This window comes from Peromyscus eremicus, chromosome 8a (assembly GCF_949786415.1).
Source record: "Peromyscus eremicus chromosome 8a, PerEre_H2_v1, whole genome shotgun sequence".
Taxonomy (NCBI): domain Eukaryota; kingdom Metazoa; phylum Chordata; class Mammalia; order Rodentia; family Cricetidae; genus Peromyscus; species Peromyscus eremicus.
The window spans coordinates 11,997,244-12,011,894 of NC_081423.1; the positions used below are offsets into that span (position 1 = coordinate 11,997,244).

The following is a 14,651-nucleotide window of genomic DNA, read 5'->3' on the forward strand; positions in this document are numbered from 1 at the left end:
TTCTTTCCATCAAAGATTAATTATCAGCTGGTTGTAGATTCTTCCCGGACCCTGGGAGGGGACTATCGAGGGGCTGGACCCCCATAGTCCCCGATAGTAAAGGAGGCTCTCGGGGACCTCAAACCATCCCATTTGGTGACAAGGACCACTCAGGCTCATATGGATGCACGAAGTTTATTGGACACAGAGATACAGGGTCTTTGGGGCTTTGCCTCCTCCAACCCAGGGTCACCTGGGACACTGGTCCCTCCAGGTGGGTGAGCTTGGCTGAGAGGAGGTCATACAATGTGGGGTGCAGGACTGAGATCTGAGCTCATTGCTACTCTCTCTCATCTTCCTTCTGCTCATCATCATCGTCATCATCATCATTGTCTTCATCTTTGCTATCTTCCTTCTCTTTATCAGGGTCAGGAATTGTCGTTGGTTCTCTTGGAGGCTTCGCTGTGTTATAGGTCCATTTCAAGCCTATCCCTTGGAGGCAGATGGGTGAGTACATGCCATTGACAGTCTGTAGATGCTGGTCTGGACCTCCACTCTCTAAAATTGGACGGGCCTCTTTTATACTAAAGGAAAACTGAGTCCCCTTCTTGGTAATGAAGGTCAGGGAGTTCAGGCAGAGTCCCACATTAGCATGAATCTTTATTACATGCTCACCATCATTCAGCAGAAACTCTTTGTAACATGTTGAATGGACTCCATGGATATCAGTCCAGTGATTGTGAAACTGTAGCTGGATTCTGGAGAGAAACCAAGTCAGTGCAGCCTCAGGAATGCCTGTTCTTTCTCAAAACTTTACCCAGTCCTGGTTCCTGGTTCACAGTTTAGTCTCCAGAAGTGCCCAGTTCTGATATGGAAGCCTGGAATCCTTCCTCCTTCTGCCTCTTCCACACACGTCCCTTCTCACAGGTCCTCACAGAGTCGGGCTCAGGTCATGTATCTGTGCCTGGGTGGCTAGATCTACCACTGCAGGTCATTCTGAGCCTGAATCTTTTGCAGGGTCTTCCCAAATCAGTTTTCCCATCTAGAGCCTCCTCCCCTGTCTGGCCCAAATGAGGCAGCAGCCACAATGACACCCCTCTGCTCAGGTCAGCAGACCTTACAGGCAGAGTCCAGGGAGACAGACATCTCTCCTAGTGTTGTCAGAAGGGAACAGGAGAGCCCTGGGAGCTGTTCTACCAAGCAAAGAAGTCTTCTACACTATTGCTAATGCCAACTTCCTTCTCTTGCAATGTAAAATACATACCAAATCATACCACAGGTAAAATGCCTGAAGGATATCCCATTCAACTAGAATTTTAGATAACCCTAATTATAAAGATAATTACACTGGAATAATTTCCAGTGTAAGCAGATTTTGTGTTGCATGGTTTATTTGCTTATTTTTGACATTGATTTATTATTTATTTTGTGCGTGCATGTGTGTGTGTGTGTGTGTGTGTGTGTGTTTGTATATATCTATCCATGCAGGCTCACATGTGCAAAGGCCTTAGTGGAGGTGAGAGGAGAACCATTGGGATGTTGTTTTCTCCTTCCACTGTCTGGGTTCCATGGTTCAGACTCAGGTCAGATTGGCCAGCAAGCACCTTTACCTGCCAGAGCCATCTTGCCAGCCTTTACTTCTATAGTGGTACTGGAGACTGAACCTAGGGTCACACATGTACTAGGTAAGCCACTAAGCTATAGTACCATTTTACCCACCCATTCTTTCTTTCATTTTTACTTTATTTGAAACAGAATCTCACTCTGTGGCCAGGATTTCCTTGAATTTCTTCATGGTGGAAAACCTCCTGCCTCAGCCTCCTGAGTTGTGACATTGACATGAGCCACCATGCTGGTCTCCAACCCTCTGTCTGCTTTCTACTCTGAGACAGGGTTTACTAAGTTTTCCAGGTTGACCTGAAAGGCCCTGTAACATAATTTGGCCTCACATTTGATATTGTCTAGCATCAGCATCCTGGGTAGCTGAGATTACAGGACTGCACCACCAGGCCAGGGTCCAATATTGCATTTTAAAAGCATGGCCATAGACTCTCCAGCAGTTGTGAGGATGAGGAGCAAGGACTCTAGGCTTAATGCCAGCCTGGGATCCATAGGGACACCCTGCCTCATGAAATTGATGGCGATAGACAAAACACAGTGGTATGTCTTGATTTCAACCTCCAATACCACAAAAGTGGTAGGGGAAGTATAACCATGTTGTCAGTTCTGAATTGTGTGTGTTGGCAGTGTATACATGTCTGTTTGCCTGTGTTGTGGAGGCCAAAGTTAGGGGTTGAGTATATTCCCTGATCATTCTGTGTGTGTGTGTGTGTGTGTGTGTGTGTGTGTGTGTGTGTGTCTGTGTGTGTGTGTGTGTATGTGTGTGTATGCGTGTGTATGCGTGTGTGTGTGTGTGTGTCTGTGTGTGTATGCGTGTGTATGCGTGTGTGTGTGTGTGTGTGTGTGTGTGTGTGTGTGTGTGTCTGTTTGTCTGTCTGTGCTGCATGTTTTGAGCATGCAGAGGATAGAACAAGGCACCAAGTATCTTTCTCTCTGGCTATCTGCCTTATTGCTTGGAGACAAGGTCTCTCACTAAACGGAAGTTCAGTGTTGCAGCTAGACTGGCTGGCCCAAGAGCTCCTGAGATGTTCCTGTGGCTGCCCCAGTGCTTAACTCACAGTCCCTCCATCTTCCTTTTGCATGGGTTCTGGGAATCCAACTCAGGTCTTCGAGTTTACAGAGCAAATGTTCTTTCTTACTTTCTCTGCCATTTTCCCATGTGTACCATTTTATTTTTCTTAGGCAGAATGTCCAAGTGACCCTGGAATTGCATTTGGGGTAAGACTCTTGCCAGCCAGAGCAAGCAAGCCTGAACTCTATTGACTCAGAATAGACTTCAGATTCAAACTGGGAAACTAAGTCAGTTGTGGGCTCCCACAATTCCTCCTTTTTTAGTTATTTTAAGACTCCATTGAGTCCTTAGATGACTGTGCCTGTCTTAGGTGTTTCCAATCTTACCCATCATGGGAGCATGAGTTCCATCATTCATGTACTTACTGTCTTAGGTTGAAAGGGGGCAAAAAAACTTTCCTGTCTTTGGTTGTCATCCTCTGGTATCATAAGTCAGGGGAATATGTGGAGTTTTACTCCATGAAGTTCTGAGCCCAATTTTCATAGCAAGTTTGTAATCAGCTTGAAAACCATAGGCAAACAGATTAATCCTATTAAGACATATATCCCAATAATTATAATGTAACTTGAGAGTGAAGTAAATGGTGAGCATGATGGAATAACCTTTTTAAATTGTTCCAACATTTTTTCAGCTGTTTTAGCCATATAAAAATCTAATTTAGCCTTTTTTATTTTTGTAATCTCTTGATGCAATTTAGCCAAATCTCAAGATTCATTATAATCGTGCCAACTTCCTTTAATATGTGCCTTAACACTTTCCCATCCAACAACATTTTCATTATATATAGAAGATGTAATATAATTCCATTCATTATTAGCATAACATTTTAAATGTATTCCAGTTTTAGGCTTTGGAGCTCATCTCCCGAAAATTGTGCCATCTCATATAAGGCATTCAATTTATGTTTCATTCTTATATCTATATCTTTTTGTGTTTTTAATGTCATAGAAACATTCTTAGATAACTGATTAACAAAACCCACTGTCTGAATGGACTGAGACAAAGCCTTAATAGTACATAGTAGAAACAATCATAGTAGTAACCAGCATGGTAACAAGGGCTGCAATTTCTGCTATAACTAATCCAACAACATGCTCTTATCTATCTAAAGCTTTTTAAATCATTTGTAACCATTTATCATCAAATCATGGATCATTTATATATATTGTCTTTATTATAAAAGAAGGTTGTTTGAACATTATTATATGAGTATGACTGTCTATTTGAGAAATATAATTAGTGAAAATGCAATTAAAACATGGTATAGTAAATATAGAACTATTTATAAAAGTATTTACCTCTCTAACTACAAGGACATAGGGCAATGTAACATAAGCTGAAACCGTCTCAATCAAAGGACAAACAGGTTTTTTGTTTGTTTGGTTTTTGCTTGGTTTTTGGAGACAGGGTTTCTCTGTATAGTTTTGGTGCCTGTCCTGGATCTCGATCTATATAACATGCTGGCCTCAAACTCACAGAGATCCATCTGGCTCTGCCTCCCTAGTGCTAGGATTAAAGGCATGCACCACTGCTGCCTGGTGACAAACGTGTTTTGGTGAACTGGAATGCCCTGCCAGTGTCCCCATGGCAGGAGCAAGTTTCCAACATAAGTTTGTGAAAATCCTGTACTGGAATACCAAATTCCAGCTGATAGTCCCAAGATTCAGCTGTAGACATAGAATAAGAGTCATTATAATCATCTTGATTTCCAGACCAGTCAAGGATATATTGTTGTGTCCCTGTGATATTGTATTTTAAAGGAACAATGCCTGTACATCACCTCCATAACAAAGTTCTGTTAGACTCTCATAATTCTTTTGTGCATGGAGGAAATCATTGAGGGGGTGAAATATTGCTTTCCCAAAGTAATTGGGGAAGTAATAACTTTGTATAACCGGTACATAGTTTATCATGCCCCAATATTTGTTTTGAAAACTTTCCAAGACATCCATCTAAAGTAGTATTTCTTTTGCAAAACATAAATGAATTCTTTTATCATATCCAAAATAACAAAAATTTTGAGCAATCAGGAATTCTTGAATGGCAAGTTGATCTAATCACTGGGTATCATTGACTGTGACCACAATCTCCCTTCCTTCCTAAATCACAGGATGTAACACAGGAGGATCAGAAATATAGGGCCAATAGGGCTCACTCTGGCACCTTTGGATGACCATCAGCAACATCAGGACCAGCATTTCTCTGTTCCATATGTCATATTAAACGCTCAGGCAGCCAATGAGCTTCATTTTCTTCCTGTGAAAACACATAAACATGCTCTCATCCCCATATTAAAACAGGGTTGGGCCCCTTCATTGATTAAGATAAAAAAAAGTGCTACTAATCTCAAATGTTTCACATTGATTCAGGTTTTTATATCTTCATGCAAATGTAAGTTTTTATTATGATATATGCATATATATTTATATGATTCTATTTTTTTTGAAATGTTATACCTATACAATGTTTTAAACTGCTGGAAAGAAACCACAAGAAAAAGGACTTTGATGAAAATTTACATGTACTCTAAAAAGCAAGAGAAGTCAAAAGACTAAAATTAAAAAAAAAAATTGTTTATGTCTAGCTGATCCAAAAGAACAAAGAAAAAGGCCTAGCCTAAAGGTACACGAACATTACAGAAGGCCAAAGGAGATACGAACTATACTAAATTCAAAGAAAAACTATAAGATATGTGGGAGATTTAACTATATCAGGTTAATTCTTGTTGGTATTTAATTTTAAAAAAAGCTGAATATTCTGTCTTTTCAATATTTAGAATATATATTATATCTCCCAGAAAAGCTAAAGCCTCAAAAATTAAAGATAAAAAGATAGGTTGAAAACTTTAAATAATTTTCAGAATCTATTAGGTGATATTCAATTTTTTCAATCTTATTTAAAAATTATCTACTCATGATTTAGAATCTTTAAGGGATATTTTAACAAGAGATAATGATCCTAATTCGCCTAGACAATTAACTAAAAAAAAAGACAGGTTCTTTCACAGGTTGAAAATGCTGTTCAGTATCAACAAATACATTACATTGATTGTGATCAGCCTTGACAAACATATATCCTACCCACTAGACTTACTCCTACAGCATTTTTATGACAAAATGGTCCTCTTTTATGGTTACATCTTCCTGTTTTACCAGTTAAAATATTACAGTCATATTAACAACCTGTAACATGTCTAATACAAAAGAGTCAAATTAAATCTAAAAAAATATTTTGGCAAAGAGCCTGAGATTATTAATATGTCATTCACTCAACAACAAATTGATTGGCTATTTCAAAATAATGATTCTTGAGCAATTGCTTTTGCTCAAGTTTTAGGTCAAATTGATAATCATTTTCCTGCTGGTAAATTATTACACTTTGCATAGATACATTCTTTAATTTTCCCTAAAATAATAATACAAATTCCAATAAAAGATGCTGCTTTGATTTCTACTAATGGCTCATCTAATGGAAAATCAGCCTATGTAATCAATAAAAAAGGATATATAATCTAGACTACTACTGCTTCAACTCAAATATTAAAAAAGGAGGAATTGTGGGAGCCCACAGTGACTCAGTTTCCCAGTTTGAATCTGAAGTCTATTCTGAGTCATTAGAGTTCAGGCTTGCTTGCTCAGGGCTGTGAGAAAGTCCTGATTAGCCCATGGGAAGGAACACACTGTCTAGCTATACACAAGCTGCTGCTGCTGGCCTCAGGCTGCTGACATCCAGTTGGGAGGTACATCAAGATAGAAAATGATACAGCCTGTTCCTTGACCCAAGGACAGGGTAGATAATGGTGGAAAGCCTGTGCTATGCACTGTTCTACTTCTGCCCTTCAAGTTTATGTATAAGCTGGCTGTGAAATCAACTCAGGCACTGTCCGGCATTGACTGGCCGTCCTCTTGACTCTGTTCTGTCTTCTTCATTGTCTCCACAATCCACAGGCCTCCACACAGCTGCCTGGTCAACTTGTTGGCTGGCTCTGACACTGATCTAGGCAAAGGACCTCTGGAGGTGAGGAACTGTCTCTGAGCTCTCTCTTAATGCCTTCCATTTTGTCTCCCTTTCTTCAGAGACACAAGGCAATCAGATGTTAAGAGCAGGGTGGAAATCCAGGACATCATCAGGGGTGACTAGGGTTATGGCTCCTGGGCTTCCTTAGTATGCCCTGGCTGTGCCCAGGCTTATCTACTTAGAAGATTCACTGATCTTCCTTACCCATGTCTCTTGCTCTTCACTTTGGTCTGAGCTAACCCACTCAGGGATAGAATGACCAGGCTTGGGAAGGGCTGAAACCATCATCTTGCAGGAAACCTTGCCAAGGGCAGGACTGTGGAGGTCCAACAGGTACTATAGTAAAGTGGTGTCAGGGTATAAAGGAACCGCCCAAGGGGCTCAGACCACACAGCACAGGTAAGGAAGGAGCAGCAGTCCAGCTTGGTGCAGCAGGAGAGGCCAGAGGGGAAACAGAGAATGGGTTGAGCCAGATAGAGACTGAACCATGAGGGACAGATGGAGGGGTTTGGAACATGGGGTTTCCAGGAGTAGCTTTAGACTTTGGGGAGCCCAGTGTGATATGACATCATGGGATCTCTTGCTAAGAGCTGAGTTGGAATGGAAGCACAGTGACATTGGGGGGTTGCAGTGTGGGCATGTGGGGGAAACCATCCCTGGGCCCTTCTGAAGCCTTTAGAGATGTGGAAAAAGAAGGTTCCCAAATGTTCCCTTGTCTCAATCTGGGGTATGGAGGTCCCTTAAATCTGAGTCTTTTCCTCAGAGCCTTTCTGAAGTCTTGTCATCTCCCTGTGGCTCTAAGCACCGGACTTGTGCCCCAAACCCTCAGGAGCCATGCTGCTGTTGCTGACCTTGGCTGTCCTTGCTGGTGCCACCTGCAGAGCCCAGAGTGAGTACCTTACCTCCTTTGTGGCCTTCACCTCCTGTGTCCTGTCCTAGGCATAAGGGCCTCTGAGTGAGAGAGTGGCCCTGAGTGTTTTCTGCCTCACTTTCCCCAGATATACTGGGCAATACAGTCGGCAGCTATTTCTACATTCATGGTGAAGAGCAGGGGGAAATCAAGGCCATCCGGATCTTCTATACACTGGCCAGACGCCTCAAGGGGTGAGTAGGGTTCTGGCTCCTTGGCTTCCTGTAGCACTCCCCAGTTGTGCCTGCTCCTGTGGCTTGTCTAGAACCCTCACCTGAGCTAGCCCACTCAGATCTGGAATGCCCAGGCTAGGCCCAGACTAGACAATCCTCAGGGAGGCAGGTGGAGAGGTACCTCTAACTTTGTGATTCAGAAAGGATCATAGAGGCTGAAGGGTCTCTCCTCCCATAGTTCTGGTGGTCCTAGTGCTCCTTGGAGGTCACAGGAACTGCTTACATGGTCTGAGAGATGTCCTGGCTTTCACAGGACATGAAATGACTTTCACAGGACATGAAATGATGTGCGGTTCACCCTGCCATTCTGGACTTTTGCTCTGCTCTAGAAAGGCCAGCCATTCCCTAGGGACAGGCCAGAGCTTGACTGTCCTCACCAGCTTCTGCCTCATGAGGTCTGCTGTTCTCCTAGAATGCCTCAAAGGCCTTGTGCTACTGTTGCCAAGCTTGTTAAATGCAAGCACAGTCCCCAAGGTTAATAGAATTTCAGATGTGTAGATGGAAGTTTCTCAGTCCTGCCAGGTCCTGCAGGAGCCGTTTTTATAATAATCATTCAGAGGCTTAATATTAATTACAAACTGTTTGGTCAATGGCTCAGGCTTATTGCTAGCTAGCTATTACATCTTAAATCAATCTATTTCTGTTCATCTATGTATCGCCTTGAGTCTCGTGTCTTTACTGTGTTCTGGTACATCTTGCTCCCTTGGCGGCTTGGAGCATCTCCCCTCACTCCGTCTTTCTTCTCCCTGTATCTCTGCTTGCATTTCCTCCTGGCTGTAACCACAGGCCAAAGCAGTCTCTTTATTAACCAATGGTAGCAACACATATTCACAGCATACGGAAAGAAAGCACAGATGATCAATGGATGTTCTTTTACTGTGTCTCCTGTGTAATATTGAGGTCATCTTAATCCTTTAAACATTCGAAGTTGTGAGACAGGGAGAAGGCTGAGCAGATAAAATGTTTGCTGTGCAAGTACGAGGCCCTAAGTTTGGGTCCCCAGGACCTGTGTGAAAGCTGAGAACAGCAGCACAAGTAGTAAACCTAAAGCTGCGGGAGCAGACAGGGAGATCCTGCTGGACTCAGCTGGCCAGAGTCTTACCCAAAATGCAATTCCAGGGTCACTTGGAGACTCTGCCTAGGAAAAATAAGGTGGCATACCTGGAAAAATGGCAGAAAGTAAGAAAGAGTATTTGCTCTGCAAACACGAAGACCTGAGTTGGATTCCCAGAACCCATGCAAAAGGAAGATGGAGGGACTGTGAGTTAAGCACTGGGGCAGCAACAGGAACATCTCAGGAGCTCTTGGGCCAGCCAGTCTAGCTGCCACACTTAACTTCCGTTCAGTGAGAGACCTTGTCTCCAAGCAATAAGGCAGATAGCCAGAGAGAAAGGTAGTCAGTGCCCTGCTCTAGCCTCTGCATTCTCAAAACATGCATCACAGACAGACACAGAGTCAGACAGAGAGACAGACAGACACACACACACAGTCACATGCAAAAAATAAATAATAAATCAATGTCAAAAAATGAGGAAATGAACCATACAACACAAAATCTACTTGCACTGGAAAATACTCATGAGCATCTGAAATTCTTGTTGCATTGGATATCCTTCCTGCCTTTTATCTGGAATCTGATTTTGTATGCCTTTTATATTGCAAGAGAAGGAAGTTCACATTAGCAATAGTTTAGAAGATTTCTTTGCTTGGTAGAACAGCTCCCAGGGCTCTCCTGTTCCCTCCTGACAACACTAGGAGAGATGACCCTGTCTCCCTGGACTCTGCCTGTAAGGTCTGCTGACCTGAGTAGAGGGGTCTCATTGTGACTGCTGCCTCATTTGGGTCAGACAGGGGAGGAGGCTCCAGATGGGAGACTGTGACTAGGGCAGACCCTGCAAAAGATTCAGGCTCAGAATGACCTGCAGTGGTAAATATAGCCACCCAGGCACAGATACATGACCTGAGCCAGACTCTATGGGACCTGTGAGAAGGGACGTGTGTGGAAGAGGTAGAGGAGGGACTCCAGGCTTCCATATCAGAGATGGGCACTTCTGGAGACTGACCTGTGTGAACTAGGAGGGGGAACAGTTTTGAGAAAGAACAGGAATTCTTCAGGTTGCACTGACTTGATTTCTCTCTAGCATCCAGCTGCAGTTTCAGAATCACTGGAGTGATGTTTATGGAGGCCATTCAACAAGTTATGAAGAGTTTCTTCTGAAGGATTCATAAAGGTGCATGGCTACGTGGGAATCTGACCTTCACTACCAATAAAGGGATTCAGTTTTCCTTTGGTATAAAAAAGGGCCGTCCAATTGAAGGGAGTGGAGGTCCAGACCAGCGTCTACAGACTGTTAGTGGTGTGCACTCACCCTTTTGCCTCCAAGGGATAGGCTTGAAATGGTCTAATTACCCAGAGAAGCCTCAAAGAGGACCAATGCCCGTCCCTGACGCTGACAATGAGAGGGAAGGTAAAAAAGTGAAAGACAAAGGCAAACGTGAAAAAAAGAGATATAATGATGATGATGATGATGATGATGATGATTAGCAGAAGGAAGATGAGTAAGATTAGTAGTGAGCTCAGATCTCAGTCCTGCATCACCACATTGTATGACCTCCTCTCAGCCAAGCTCACCCACCTGGAGGGACCAGTGTACCAGGTGACCCTGGGCTGGAGGAGGCAAAGACCAATAGGCCCTGTATCTCTGTGTCCAATAAACTCTGTGCATCCATATGAGCCTGAGTGGTCCTTGTCACCAAATGGGGTGGTTTGAGGTCCCCCAGAGCCTCCTGTACCTCTTCACTTTTTGGACCTACACCCGTGCACTGAGTTAGGGTTTACACAGAAAGACCCTTGGTCAACTCAGCAGACCTGAGGTCCCCAGAACGAGGCCAGCATCCAGCCCTGCCTGTCTCAAAGCCACACAGGGCCTGCAGGAAGAGCTCAATGTGTGTTGACCAAGCTGGCGGGGCCTGGCTTTGCAGTGGTCCCATGTAACTGTATTGAGCAGGTGCCATTGTCTCCTGTTCCTCTCCAGACCCTCCCATTCTCCAGCCACCTCTTCCCTTCCCTTCTCCTGTCCTGGTCACTATCCTCCCTCACAAAGCTAGGCTGCCTGAAATGCATCTTTTAAGCAGTTGGGGATTAAATCTAAGGCCTCATGAATGCTCGGCAAGTACTCTAGCACTGAACCGTATTCTTAGCTTGCACTTATTTTTTAGTTTTCATGAATAAATGAATGAATGAATGATACTTATATATATGCAAGCAAAACACTCACACATCTAAACTAATAAAAACTTTAAAAAATTCAAAGAAACTCTTTGTCTTAATTAAGGTTTGTATTGCTGTGAAGAGACATCTCATCCACAATAACGCTTATAAAGGAAAACATTTCACTGGGGCTGTCTAACAGTCCAGATGTTTAGTCCATTATTGTCATGGCAGGAAACATGGCAACATCAGGCAGAAACGGTGCTAGAGAAGGAGCTGAGAGTTCTACATCTGGATGGGCAGGCAGCAGGAAGAGAGAGAGCCACTGGGCCTGGCTTCAGCTTCTGAAACTCCAAAGCCCACCCACAGTGACCTACTTCCTCCAACAAGGCCACACCTTGAGGGCCATTTTCATTCAAACCACTACATTCTTATTTTGTTATGACTCAATTTCCCCAAGTGGTTAAAGTCTAATATAGTTAACAAAAAACATGGCCAGGTGTTTTGGCACATACCTTAATCCTAACACTCAAGAAATAGAGGCAGGTGGATCTCTTTGAATTTGAGACCAACTTGTTATACATAGTGAGTTCTAGGAGAGCCAGAACTATGTAGGGTAACCTTGTCTCAACAAAACAAACAGAAAGATTGACAAAATGCAAGATATTATATTGATTAGACTTATATTCATTGTCTTTTAAGATCTATGTCATTGGGCTGTGGTGGTACAAACCTTTAATCTCAGACTCACAGAGGTTGGCAGATCTCTGTGAGTTTGAGGCCAGCCTGGTCTATAGAGTGAGTTCCAGGACAGCCAGAGCTGTTACACAGAGAAAAGCTGTCTCAAAAACAAAACAAAACAAAACGAAGCAAAAGACTCTGTCAATATTACCACAAGTGGACATGTATAATCTTAGAAATTTTATCATAAACACAGACAATTCTTATGTCATTTTCCAGAAACCTTGCACAACTCACTCAGATCTACTGAGCTTAGCTTTTAGCTTTAAGCTTTTCTTAGTATTATTTTCATCTTTGATTTTTAGTCTCTAGAAAAATCTTATTTTATTATATAAAATTCATTTTTATTTTTTATTTATTTATTTATTTATTTTTTTGGTTTTTCGAGACAGGGTTTCTCTGTGTAGCTTTGTGCCTTTCCTGGAAGTCGCTTTGTAGACCAGGCTGGCCTTGAACTCACAGAGATCCGCCTGCCTCTGCCTCCCGAGTGCTGGGATTAAAGGCGTGCGCCACCACCGCCCGGCCATTTTTATTTTTTAAAAACATATTTTACCTATCTCATTCTAAGAACTTTTATCTCATTATTATTTTATTTCTGTAAACAAGCATTGGCTCCAAAGTGTGTGTGTGTGTGTGTGTGTGTGTGTGTGTGTGTATATATATATATATATATATATATATATATATATATTACTTTTTTTAGTTCTTTTTGAGACATGGTTTGTCTGTGTAGGTCTGGCTTTCCAGGAACTCATTCTGTAGACAAGGCTGACCTCAAACTCACAGAATCCACCTGCCTCTGCCTCCTGAGTTCTAGGATTAAAGAATTCAACCATCACCATCCAGCTGCATGGTACATTTTAACAAAGTAAGATCAGCTATATATGCATTGTCAAGCTTTGAAAACCTTCTTCTCTCATATATTACATTGTTGTGGGATAATGCTTTTGTATATTGGTTTAATAAAATGCTGACCAGACAGTAGCCAGACAGGAAGTATAGGCAAGATAAGCAGACAATTAGAATTCTGGGAAAGGAAGGCTGATTCAGGAGACACCAGCCCACCGCTCCAGAGTGCAGCATGTAATGGCATTCAGGTAAAGCCTTGGAACACATAGTGACATATAGATGAACAGAAATGGGATCAGTTTAAGTGTAAGAGCTAGTCAGTAGTTAGCCTGAGCTAATGGCCAAACAGTTTTAATTAATATAAGCCTCTGTGTGTTTATTTAGGTCTGAGTGTCTGCAGGCCCAGGTGGACCAGAGTAATCTCCATCGACATTATATCCTGGCAGTTTCCCCTCCCTCCACTCCCCTCCCTACCACCTACCACCACCCCTCTGCCCCAGATTCACTCCTCTGTTTCCCTTCAGAAAAGAGCTGAACTCCCAGGGATATCAGTGGAATACATCACAGCAAGTTACAACAAGACTAGGAACAAACCCTCATATCAAGTCTGGACAAAGCAACCCAGTAGGAGGAAAAGGGTCCCAAGAACAGGCAAAAGAGCCAGAGACAGCCTCACTCCCACTGTTAGGAGTCCCACAAGAGCACCAAGAAGCAGGCTGGGTGGTGGTGGTACACATATTTAATCCCAGCACTCAAGAGGTGGAGGCAGGTGAATCTCTGTGAGTTCAAGGCCAGCCTGGGCTACAGAATGAGTTCCAGGAAAGGTACAAAGCTACACAGAGAAACTCTGTCTTGAAAAACCAAACCAAACCAAACCAAACCAACCAAACAAAAAAAAACAACAAAAAAACCCCCAAACCAAACCAAACCAAATAAAAACATACATAAAGAGGACCTAGCTCAGACCCATACAGGATCTGTAACTGTCCCTTCAGTCTCTGGGAGCCCCCATGAGCCCTGCTTAGTTGATTCTGTGAACTATGTTCTCCTGGTTTCCTCAAACCCTCTGGCTTCTACAATTCTTCCTCTCCCTCCAAGGGATTCCTAAATGGCTGAGAAACACTTGAAGAAATGTCCAACATCCTAAGCTATCATGGAAATACAGATCAAAACTACTTTGTTATTCCATCTTATATCTGTTAGAATGGATAAAATAAAAATTACAAGTGATAGCCCATGCTGGAGAGGATGTGGAGCAAGGGGAACACTTCTTCATTGCTGGCAAGAGTACTATCTTCACAGCCGCTGTGGAAATCAATATGGTGGTTTCTCAGAAAACTGAGAATCGATCTACCTCAAGACCCAGCTATGCCACTTCTGTGCACATACCCAGAGGACACTCCATCCTACTGCAAGGACACTCCCTCAGCTATGTTCATTGTGGCCCTATCAATAACATCCAGACATTGGAAATAACCTAGATGTGCCTCAACCAAATAATGGATAAAGAAAATATGGCACATTACATAATGGAGTAGTACTCAGCAGTTTAAAAAAAAAGACATCATGAAATTTGCAGGCAAATGGATGGAACTAGAAAAAAAACATTCTGAATGAGGTAACCCAGAACCAGAAAGATAAACATGGTATAAACTCACTTATAAGTAGATATTAGCTATAAAGTAAAGGATACCCATGAGAAAATCCACAGACACAGAGAGGTTAAGTTACAATAAGGGCTCAAGAGGGGACATGTTGATCTCCCTGGGAGGGGGAAATAGAATAGACTTTGTAGGTGGACTAGGGGCTTGTGGAGATGAATACAGGAGGGATCAAGCCAGGGGTGGGGTGGAGGGAGAGAGTGCATAGAGAGACGACTGGAATTGGGAGGGGGAGTCTATGGAATATGGAATGTGGAAACCTAGTGCAGTGGAAACTCCCTCCAAGGAGTCTATGAGGGTGACCCTAGCAAAGACTCCTAATATGGGGGATATGGAACCTGAACAGGTCATCTTCTGT

At 42.8% G+C, this 14,651-nt stretch overlaps 1 protein-coding gene across 1 annotated transcript in view; it reads left to right on the forward strand.

Annotated features, from left to right (window-relative positions):
- The window catches only part of LOC131916698 (prostatic spermine-binding protein-like), a 45,927-nt gene that overhangs the window by 13,826 nt on the left and 17,450 nt on the right, over nucleotides 1-14,651 (forward strand). The window contains exons 2-5 of the transcript XR_009380586.1: nucleotides 406-486; nucleotides 6,619-6,688; nucleotides 7,452-7,577; nucleotides 7,687-7,792. The gene's annotated coding sequence lies outside the window, so the exon portion shown is untranslated. The remainder of the gene's footprint in view (nucleotides 1-405; nucleotides 487-6,618; nucleotides 6,689-7,451; nucleotides 7,578-7,686; nucleotides 7,793-14,651) is intronic.